A 10,988-nucleotide genomic window follows, 5' to 3' on the forward strand; every position below is an offset into this window, starting at 1 on the left:
AATGATTCCCTTCTCAAAGAGAAGACAATTCCATAACAGGGAATCCAGAGGGCCCCAGGAAAGCTGGTGGTTGTAAAGATAAAAACCAGTAGTTTGGAAAGAAACTTATACAAAAACATTGGCCACATAGGAGTCTAGCATCATGGACTTCCTTGTCAGGCTTCCCTTCCCCTCTGCTGAATTATAGCTCCAGATCCTGCCTGAGTCCTAATGGCTCATTTGCATAAAGGTCCTGTCTTGTCTAAATACCTAGTTCCAGAATTTAGGAAATGTGGTGACGACTGTCTACATTAAGGCTCCAGGTCAAGTGCAGTCCCATGTCCTCAGCTGAGATAATTACTGGCGAGTAAATAAATTATGCTTGCCTATACTTGCAAAGATAACATTTTAAATATCAGAACTCTCACCTCACACTAGAGTTAAGATTATTCAACACTTGCATTAGGTGTGAGTTACTAAAGCTGAAGACAATTCTTACATTAAGAAATAAATAAATAAAGTTTTATATATAGGAGGGCAAACATAAGCAAAGTGAATTCATATTCTGAAAGTTCTATATAAAATAACATCTTTCAAGGTTAATAAAGACACAAGTACAAGTATATATAACTGATAAAAAATACAGAGAGGTGGAATGGGAAAGACGTGGAGAATACAGATTCTGGAGCAAGACTAGCTGGGTATGAATCCTGGCACTGCCACTTACCACCTGGGAGACCCCAGGCAAGTTACTTAACCTCTCTGGGCCTCACTTTCACCTCATCTGTAAAATGGAGCAATTATAGTACTTATCTCAAAGGACTGTTGAGAGGTTGAAACAAAGCACTTTGAACACCGGCTTACAGTTAGTGCTCTAAAAGTATTAACTTTTTAGTAAAAGCATTCTTTTTGTCTTCATTTCTTTCTTATCCCTTTCCTCCCCCTTTTCTTCTTCTTCTTTATCATCATCACCATCATCCACACTAAATGGCCAGGGCTGGCTACATAATTTGTAGGCGCAGTATACAATGAAATTTCAGGGTGTCTTGTCCAAAATCAAGAAAAAACTTTTTCCTTTCTTTTGTGGTCTCTCTCTCTCACCTCTCATGGTGTTTATTCGCTACCTAAAAACACACCTCCTTTCAAACACAAGGATTTTCCTGTGTTGAGTGCAGACCCTCACAAAGGCCTGGGGATCCTCCCTGTAACTTGGTGCACTCTAAGTGTGCCCCTAACTCTGACCCTCCTTGTGTTTGTGTCTAGCCTCCTGCCAGGGGTGAGGGCTGGCAGAGATCACTGTGCAGGGGTGGAGGAGTGAGATGGCAGACAGCCTTTTCTGGGGAGGCAGGGAGGTGGTGGGAGGAGGGACTACACATAAGCAGAGGCTCCGATCCCTGGCGAATACTTCATTGCCCCATTGGACTTTACTTACAAAGATAAAATTATTAAGAATTTTCAAGACAGTGATCACAGAGCATTAAAGCCCCAAGTGTGGGCTCCCTTGTGAACATGGGACCCTGTGTCACATGTCCATGAAGCTGGCCGTGAAAATAGCTAAAGAGATGTGAAATTAATTATCAGTCAATTAAAACCCCATTTTGATTATCAAGTGATTGGTTTAAGATGTGCAAACTGGAATTTGTTCCCAGTTTTGGTGAGGCCAACACAAAAGGGGTAAATCATTTTATCCATTTGTGAAACTCATGGTGGAGGGAAAAAAGGTATATATATATAAACCAACTGGTCTACCCCAGAGATCTAGTTACAAAGTAACTTTTATAAAGATCCTTGTGCTCTCCTAACCAAAAGCATTAGGTCAGCGTTTTCCAAAGTGTGTTACATGAGAAAAGAGTTCTGCAGGGAAAAATTCGGTTACTGGGTAACACAAAATCAATTGAATTTAAAAATCAAATCATATCAGCACCACTTAGTTAATAGGACTAAATGTTTTCTTCCTGATTATTTACCTTATGTTTAACTCTTTTCTAATTATTACTATTAGACTTTGGAAGGAGCAGAGAAACACAGAAAAAGAGAGCCCATTTAGCAAACAGATATCAACTTTCAGAATGAATTTATCTTGTAATTAAACTTGGCCTTCAGTTCTTCAACCAATGATCTGTTCTCTCCCCTTCCATGGTTATCCACTCCCAAGACCATACTCCTGACCCCCTCCTTCTGTCCTTTAGCTCACCTGCTTTAGTACTCACTAGCAGTTTATTGACCTTGTTGAGTTTTCCAAATCACTGACCATCACTTTCAATTACCTCCACTAGTGCCCTCATTTCCCTCCATATCCAGGTTAAATGCCATGTTTCAGCATTATGGACATTATTAATATCTTTAATTCTTGCATACTTATCCCCACCGAACATGGCTGGTAGAGCCTCAATCCTGGTTAAAACCATAAAAACCTACTCTGTGCTGGCACTTGGCTGGAGAAAAACTCACATCTGTGCTGACTGCTCTCACTTTAAACTCTTGGTCTCAAATCTCAAATGGACATTCAACAAAGCAGCAATCATATTCACTTCACTTTCCCACTCTCCAAAGTTACTATTTTATATGTTCTCCTCCTCACCCTCTCCCTATTCTTATCTTGTGACTCTGTCTCATTCTTCATTGGGAAAATAGAAACAGCCAGATAGGAATTCTCTTATTTTTTCCATCAGTTAATATATACATACTCTTTCCCTTCCCACCTTATATCATAATAAAGTGTCCTTGCTTCATCCTATCAAAGACTGATTTGCACTTTGTAGCTGTCCCCTTACTTTTCAGTTAATTAACTCTTGCAAATATCTCTTCTCCTGTATCACTGCATCACAAATGTCCCTACTCTGTCTAGGGAATACACAACTAGAGCAAAAAACGTGCTCTAATATCTCCTGTCTAAACAACAAAATAAAAAACAAACCCTCCTCGACTCCATTTCTCTGCTCCCCTTCCTAGCAAATCTTAACGAGTTGCCTATAACTGCTGTCTCTATATCCTTGTCTCACATTCTCTGTGTAACGCATTCCAGTTGGGTTTCTGTCCCCATTTCTCCTACTGAGACTGCTCTTGTCAAGGGCACCATTACTTTCATGTTACCAAATCCAGTGGTCTTACATTATATGACAGCTCTTAATTTTTTAAATCCCTTAAAAAAATCTTGACTTCTATGATGCCACATACTCCTCGTCTTCCTCCTACCTTACTGGCTATTCCCTCTCTGTCTCCTTTGCTGGTTCCTCTTCCCTGCTAGATAGATGATCTCTAGGGGCTGGAGGTTTCTGGAGCACATTCTTGGGTCCTCTTTTAATACCAAGCAATATATTTTTTTTCCTGTGGGTGATCTCATCTAACTTTAAGGTCTTCAATATAACCTGCACACTAGTGACTACCAAATCTGTGTCAGTAGCTCTGACCTTTGCTTAGAATTTCAGATTTTCTATAGCCAACTGTCCACATGACATCATCACATGGATGTTGGATAAGGAGCTCAAACTTACCATGTCTATTGGAACAGAACTGTTGATATTTTTCTTACCCCCCAAATCTGCTTCTCTCCAAATCATCCCAAGTCAGCCCTGATATCCACTTAGCTACTGAAGCCAAAAATTCAGGAATTATCTTGATTTTCTCTTTTCTTTACTATTCCGTGTCAAATCTATCAGCAAAAACTGTCAACACTTCCTTCAGAATACATCCTTAACCTGCTCACTTTTTCCACTTCCAATACCACCACTCTACCACATGCCATCATCCTCTCTAGACTGAACAATTGCAATAACTTCCCAATTAATTTTTTTGCCTCCACTCTTAAACCATTATAATCCTTTCTCTACACAGAAGCCAGAGAAATGTCTTAAAAAAAAATCTAAACCAGAGCATGCTTAAAACATTCCAAAGGCTTCATATGACACTGGGAGTAAAACCCAAAATTCTTGTGTTGGTTATAAATTTTACCTGCTCTAGACCCTGTCAATGCCTCCATTTATCTCATATATCTCTTCATGTGCACACTATGCATACCTCAGCCATGCTGCCCTTCTTTGTTTCTCGAACATGCCAAGGTCACCTTAGCCAAGGAACCCTTGTCCTAGTTGTTCCCACTGCCTGGAATTCTCATGACTCTCCTCATTCAGTGGCTTCTTCTTCTCATTCAGTGGCTTCTTCTTCTCATTCAGATATTGGCTTAAATAGCACGCTTGTTATTTATATCACTGTGGAATCATGAATTCCTATCTTATTCAATGTGTTATAATCAATTACCAGCATTATTTATTTTCCTGCTCAAATTGTTCCAGACTTGGACATTTAAGGGTCCCCTCAAGTTGCTTCCTGTGTCCTTTTGAGATGTCTCTGTTATTCTTTGAGTACTTTATTATGTTCTGGCACAAAAAGATGTTTCAGGTTCATTTTATACTTTCTCTGGAATCAGCCTATTTCTTCAAGGAACTTTGATTCCTTTTAGTGGAGAATGGTATTTAATAACCAAGATATGGGCTCTAGAAGTGCTCATTGTTATGGAGTATTATTATTTTTAAGACCTTCTCTGTAGACAGAACTAGCAAACATGTTATCTATTTATCTATCATCTACTTATTGATCTAATCATGAGTTCACACTGATACCCACAATTCCAGTATAACACTACATACTTTATTCTAGCCAATTCCCTTTCTATATTTGTAGTTCTCTTTTCCAACAGTGAGAAACCCATTATCTTTGATACATTTATTTGCTCAACCCCACTGTATGTAGCCAATCTCCTGGCACACAGGCTGTCTCCTTGGCCACACTAAGGTCCATGCAAGTTGAGACTCCATGCTCCCAGCCCTAGTGTTGTTCCAAATTAACCCCTTATAACTTTCCGGTAGGTATTCATTTATTCAGTCATTCTTTCATCTGCTCATCTAGCAAATGTTTACTGAGTATGTAGCCTATGTCAGGAACAAAGCTGAATGCTGTGGATACACCAATGACCAACGTAGCCAGAATATCTGACCTCATGGTTATTACCCTAGACCATATGTCTCTGCTCTAGCATTTTTTTTTTTTTTTTTCGCGGTACGCGGGCCTCTCACTGTTGTGGCCTCTCCCGTTGCGGAGCACAGGCTCCGGATGCGCAGACTCAGCGGCCATGGCTCATGGGCCCAGCCGCTCCGTGGCATGTGGGATCTTCCCGGACCGGGGCACGAACCCGTGTCCCCTGCATCGGCAGGCGGACTCTCAACCACTGCGCCACCAGGGAAGCCCCCATTTTTTTTTTTAAATAAATTTATTTATTTTTGGCTGTGTTGGGTCTTCGTTGCTGCGTACAGGCTTTCTATAGTTGTGGTGAGCGGGGGCTACTCTTCATTGTGGTGTGCAGGCTTCTCATTGCGGTGGCTTCTCTTGTTGCAGAGCACAGGCTCTAGGTACACAGGCTTCAGTAGTTGTGGCTCGCGGGCTCTAGGGTGCAGGCTCAGTAGCTGTGGCACATGAGCTTAGTTGCTCCGCAGCATGTGGGATCTTCCCAGACCAGGGCTCAAACCCACGTCCCCTGAATTGTCAGGCGGATTCTTAACCACTGCACCACCAGGGAAGTCTTATATATTTGTTTTTATTAAACTTTAAAGTTTGTTGTACCTAAGTGTATCTACATACCTATGTTATGCATAATTCTTATTCTAGAATTAGGGCTCAGTCACTCTTCACATACCCTTTTGCAGTCTCCATGCAGTCCCAAGTTAAAGAATGTTCTAGGTAGATATATGTGGATAAACATGTAGATGCCTTATTTGGTAGTCTTTATCTGACTCTGATTCTGAAACACAGAGTAGGCATAACCACATAAGTAATGTTTATTTCTCTCTGGTATGTTATGTGTTAACCATACCCATTTTGGCTCCAGGAAATGTTTCAAATCTGTAAATCTGCATTTTGTCATGTATCTCAGAGTGACTTAATGACCTGATTCATTATATTATAATAAAACACAATGGGCTCTTCTAAAGGAAATGAAATTAAATATATGGCCCTAATACTCATCTGCAAGTCAGCAGTGTCCCTTGAACACAGTAGGTTTTTGATAACAACTGGTTACTTTAATTAAAAGTTATATATATATATATATATATATATATATGTAATGTACTGCTGTAGTACGTATTGATTAAGACACATTAAGAGTTATTTCTCCTTCGTCTCCTTTCCTACTTCTCTCACACTTCGGCATTTCTGTTCCCTTTGTAAACCAACCTTTTGAGAGCTTTTCATTTTTTCTTTCATTTTCTAATTTTCTGTGGCCACATATCCAGCTGAAGAGTCTTGGCAAAAACATGCTTCCAGTTTTTAACATCTGTAAATACAGGTTTTCAGAATTTCACTGGAATAATTTTTACACCTCCCCCTGAGAGAGAAAATGCTAACACAGATATTAGAAATTGTTTAAGAGGCCTGATTTGTGGAAGATGGCTTCTTAGAGACTCAATTTGGGGATAAATGAGTTACTTTGTATTCCATTTCCTTTTTTAAAAAAAAGACAAGTCTGGTTTTGTTCAGACCCCTTATTACATTTAGCTTCTGTTCTCATAATCCATCAAAATTACCAGCTGAAAGATCAAAAAATAAAAATAAGCGTTCCTGTTTTGAAGCATACTGTTTAAATAAATGCAACACTCCTCAAACATGTGGACCTATGTCCTATCTGCTTCTTGGATTTCCTGCAAAGTAGAGTCAGTTGTCTGCTATATCCAGTGAACTCTGAGGAGTAGATGAGAGCAAGCCACTTTTTTTTGGATGGCAACTTTCTGTAACTGTATTCAATCTAAGCCTGAACTCCTCATTGGTTTCAGCTTCCCTTTTTAGTAAAATTCAATTTATAAACTTTATTTTCATTACATGTCATGCCTATGGTTTTTGGCCACAAAAAAGGAACTAAGAAACACAAAACAATTGAGACAGATAAAAGGTTATAACTGTGTCTCCACTGTCATTTTTGGTGAGGTACAGACCTCACTTTCAAATAGTTTCAAATATCCTCGGCAAGAGAAAAGCCTTCAACCAAGGTAGGAGACTGCCTAACTGCTGTGTATTTTCAAGGTGTGGCTGGGTTTCCACCTGGCTTTTTTTCTTTTGAATTAAGATGCCCTTACTGCCAAAAGGCTCTTAAATGCTCATTTGTAATGACGATAACAGTAAGATTTGCTGAGCACTATTGTCTGTACAGATTCTTCCAAGCTGAGACAGAGTCCTTCTAAACGTACCGTATATACTACCAGCAGAGACTCTGCTTTTGGAAGTGCTTCTCAAACTATCAAAATTAATCCCTTGGGAGAGAATGCTTAAAATGCAGATCTAGGCCACCACCAGAGATTTGATTTGCATGTTAGGATGGGGCTCAGGAATGTGCATTTCTCACAGGCTCCTGGTATAATTCTGTTGTGATGGACCATACTCTGAAGAACACTGTTTAGGGTATTGAGGGAACTCTTGGCTGTCACCATATCGTTGCATTTTTATGCGACGAATAACATTTCTGGAAAGCTATATATGCAAACACATTTTTGGTGAAGCCACCAGAATTCTGTCTGTGACTGACCCTGTTCTTTCTGAGAGGCATTACTGATTTGACGTCTGTAAACAGCAACCAAATATAACCAGTGAAGCTCTCTGTTCAAAGGAATATCTTAGTGGTTTAGTTTGTAAGGTCAGGAATACATTTCTTATGTGAATACATGATCATCCTCTAATGGATTAATATGGATTAGCATATGGAAGGTTTCTCACAGAAAGGGAGCAATCATTCTCATATCACAAAACAATGACAACTGCCAGAATCTATTAGCTGAAATCACTTATGTCCCCTTTTCCTGCGTTATTTTCTGTTCTTCATCATAGCTATGGTTATAGTTGTGCTGCTATCGGGGTCACAGGCTGGGGTGGGGGCTCTGTTTGTGGTTTGAGGTTGAGGTTTCTGGTTTCCAGAAGCCTCAGTCTACAGGGAGTTCACCCTCATACTGGCCTTCCAGCCACAAGATGGGGTGACACTGGGGAGAAGTGTCTTTGAATTGGGGCTGTTGATTCTCAAGCTGGCTCTGGGCCCGAGGCTCCTGTGCTCAGAAAAAAAACCCAGCTTCAAATTTTAAACATTCATAAAAATCAGAATGGTGATATTTTTGACCTGCTGCCAACTTGTTTAACCTCTTTCTTCCTTTTTTTTTTTCTTTTTTAAATCAAATTGCTGGAATATGGTGTGTGAGATTTTAGAGCCAACATTTTTTTTTTCTCCTGTTGGAAAAAAGTTCCCCAAGTGAGAAATTTTGTCAGGTTTTAGCCATGAAAGGGTGCAGCTCTTTCTTTGTCAATGATAAAACTGCAATCCTCCACGCATAATGTAACGACTTATGCCCTTGGCATCTTACAGTGTAACAGGGCCGAGGCGCATAAATTCTCCTCAGGTTAAAACAGGAGTAGACCTCACAACTTTGGCTGTGCCATCCCATGTGGCTCTAGTCGGAGAAGTAAAACCAAACCAAACACATTCAATAAGAGCAGATGCTTAAGTACTTTTTAAACCGATGGCTTTGTGGAGCTGTTTTCGCTTAAGGAGAGAATAATCTGAAACACCTTTTCCACCAGCTCATCCACTTGGGCAGCAGCTAAGCAGCTCCATGGGGCCTCTCCTGCTCTCGGTGCCTGCAAGGTTAGGTCCAGTGAAGGGCGAGCGTGGCCCAAGCCGCCCTCACTTGGCCACAGGTTTCAGAGGACATCTGCAAATCATTGTGTAAAACCAAAAAGTACAAATTCACCACAGCCTGACTCTCTCGAGTTGAGTCTGATGTTTCCTGTTTTGAAGGTTTCCTTGGTATCTTACACATCCACTGTGAAACACCAGCTGCTTTAAGTGACTTGAATTTACAGACCCTTTGATCAATTATCTTACCCAGTTTCTGATTAATTGAGAGGAGGGTTGAGCCATCCCTTTATGTAAATATAAGACTTAATTTTAAAAAATCCAGTCTTTTAAGCAAGTGCTATAGACAGAGCCTTGCCTTTGTTTTTCTTATTTAATTTGCTTCAGCAGCAGGGTCTTTTCTCTCTAACGATATTAACCACCCCCCACCCCCACTCCAGTGTTTCACAGCTAAAGCAAATGGGAAATGTTGCCAATGGCAGATTGAAAGCAACAGTGTGCCTTATCTCAGATTCTCACTCTTTGCTAATTCATTGAATTTGTAGCATCCTTAGGATTTTTTCAAAATAGAGTAGGGAAAGCGAAGTAGCAAAAGAAAAGAAACAACCTCAGACTGAGCTAGGTCTCCCAGCTGAAGGGCAAGTTGAAAGCAACAGAACCTGTTTTCATTAGGCTGCTGTATTTTCCTTCTTGGTAGAAATTTTAAAGTGATGCTTAGGGCTTACGTTTGGTCATTGACATTCAGACTTGCAATAATTAGACTTGGTTTGTCTAGAAGCCAAAGCAGCTGAGCAAATACCCAACTGGGTTCATGGTATTGTGATATTTCTTTGTCATGTACTGATGAAGCTTAGCAAATATTTCTATACTAGTCCTGACATTTATCAAATGAAAATCCTCACTTAGCCACTACTTTAGTACTTCCAAGGATACAGTACTTACTATCGTGGGGCAGCCCTAGTTCACTACTAGTCAGTTTTGTTTGTAGAATGCTTCTCCACATTAAGGAGGCCAAATTTGTCTCCCTAAAGCCTCATCCATTTGTTCAATTAATGAATTAACAGTTACTGAGTACTCTGTCTACACGTTGATGGCTATGAGATAGTCTTTGGTTTTGTGGAAGCTCTGGTCTAGTTCAATATTTGTCAACTTTTTTTTCATTATTATTCCCTTAAGAAGCCTTTTTAAGACATTTTTCCCTTACTGCCATCCCCTCATGAAATTTTAATGTCATAGAAACACTGTATGTCTGATTATATACTATATGTATATTTGTGTTTTTACAAGTTTTTTCTTTTTTCTTTTTTTTTTGCTCTTCAAGAATGAATTTCTGCCCCTTGGGGGGAACAGCACCCCTACGAAGAATGCATAGTCTAGTAGCAACTGCAGATATATGAGCAAATAGCTAAATCCCGATATATCCACCAGAGCACCCGCTCCTCTACCTTATTCTCTGCCCTCTCTGGCACCCACACCTTGCACAGACTTCTAGAAAGACTGTACATTTCAAGTATTTGTTTAACCATTTCTAGTGGGCTCAATGACTGCTCCACACCCGTCACCCCCAAACAGATATGTCTACCAGGAACCAGTGAATGTAACCTTAGTTGGAAAAAAGGGTCTTTGCAGATGTAATTAAGTTAAGGATTTCAGGATGAGATCATCCTGGATTATTTGGATGGGCACTAAATCCAATGATAAGTGTCCTTAGTAGAGAACAGACTTGAGGGCACGGGGTGGGGAAGGGTAAGCTGGGACAAAGTGAGAGAGTAGCACTGACGTATATATACTACCAAGTGTAAAATAGATAGCTAGTGGGAAGCAGTCGCATGGCACAGGGAGATCAGCTCGGTGCTTTGTGACTACCTAGAGGGGTGGGATAGGGAGAGTGGGATAGGGAGACGCAAGAGGGAGGAGATATGGGGATATCTGTATATGTATAGCTGATTCACTTTGTTATACAGCAGAAACGAACACACCACTGTAAAGCAATTATACTCCAATAAAGATGTGGGGGGAAAAAAAAAGAGAAAGGCAGAGGGAAATTTGGCACAGACGCAGAAAAGCAGGCCATGTGAGATGGAGACAGAGACTGGAGTGATATGGCTACAAACCAAGGAATGCCAACAGCCACCAGAAGCTGGGAGACATTCTTCCCTGGAGCCTCTGCAGTGGAGAAGGCCTGGCCAAAACCTTGATTTCAGACTTCTGGCCTTTAGAACTGTGAGAGGGTAAATTTCTGTTGTTTGTAGCCACCAAGATTATAGTAATTTGTTGTGACAGCCACAGGAAACAAAGAAGCCATCTCTCCTCCTCCTACAGGCATACACACAGTCTTGTTCAT

Source organism: Delphinus delphis, chromosome 9 (genome assembly GCF_949987515.2).
Source record: "Delphinus delphis chromosome 9, mDelDel1.2, whole genome shotgun sequence".
NCBI lineage: Eukaryota > Metazoa > Chordata > Mammalia > Artiodactyla > Delphinidae > Delphinus > Delphinus delphis.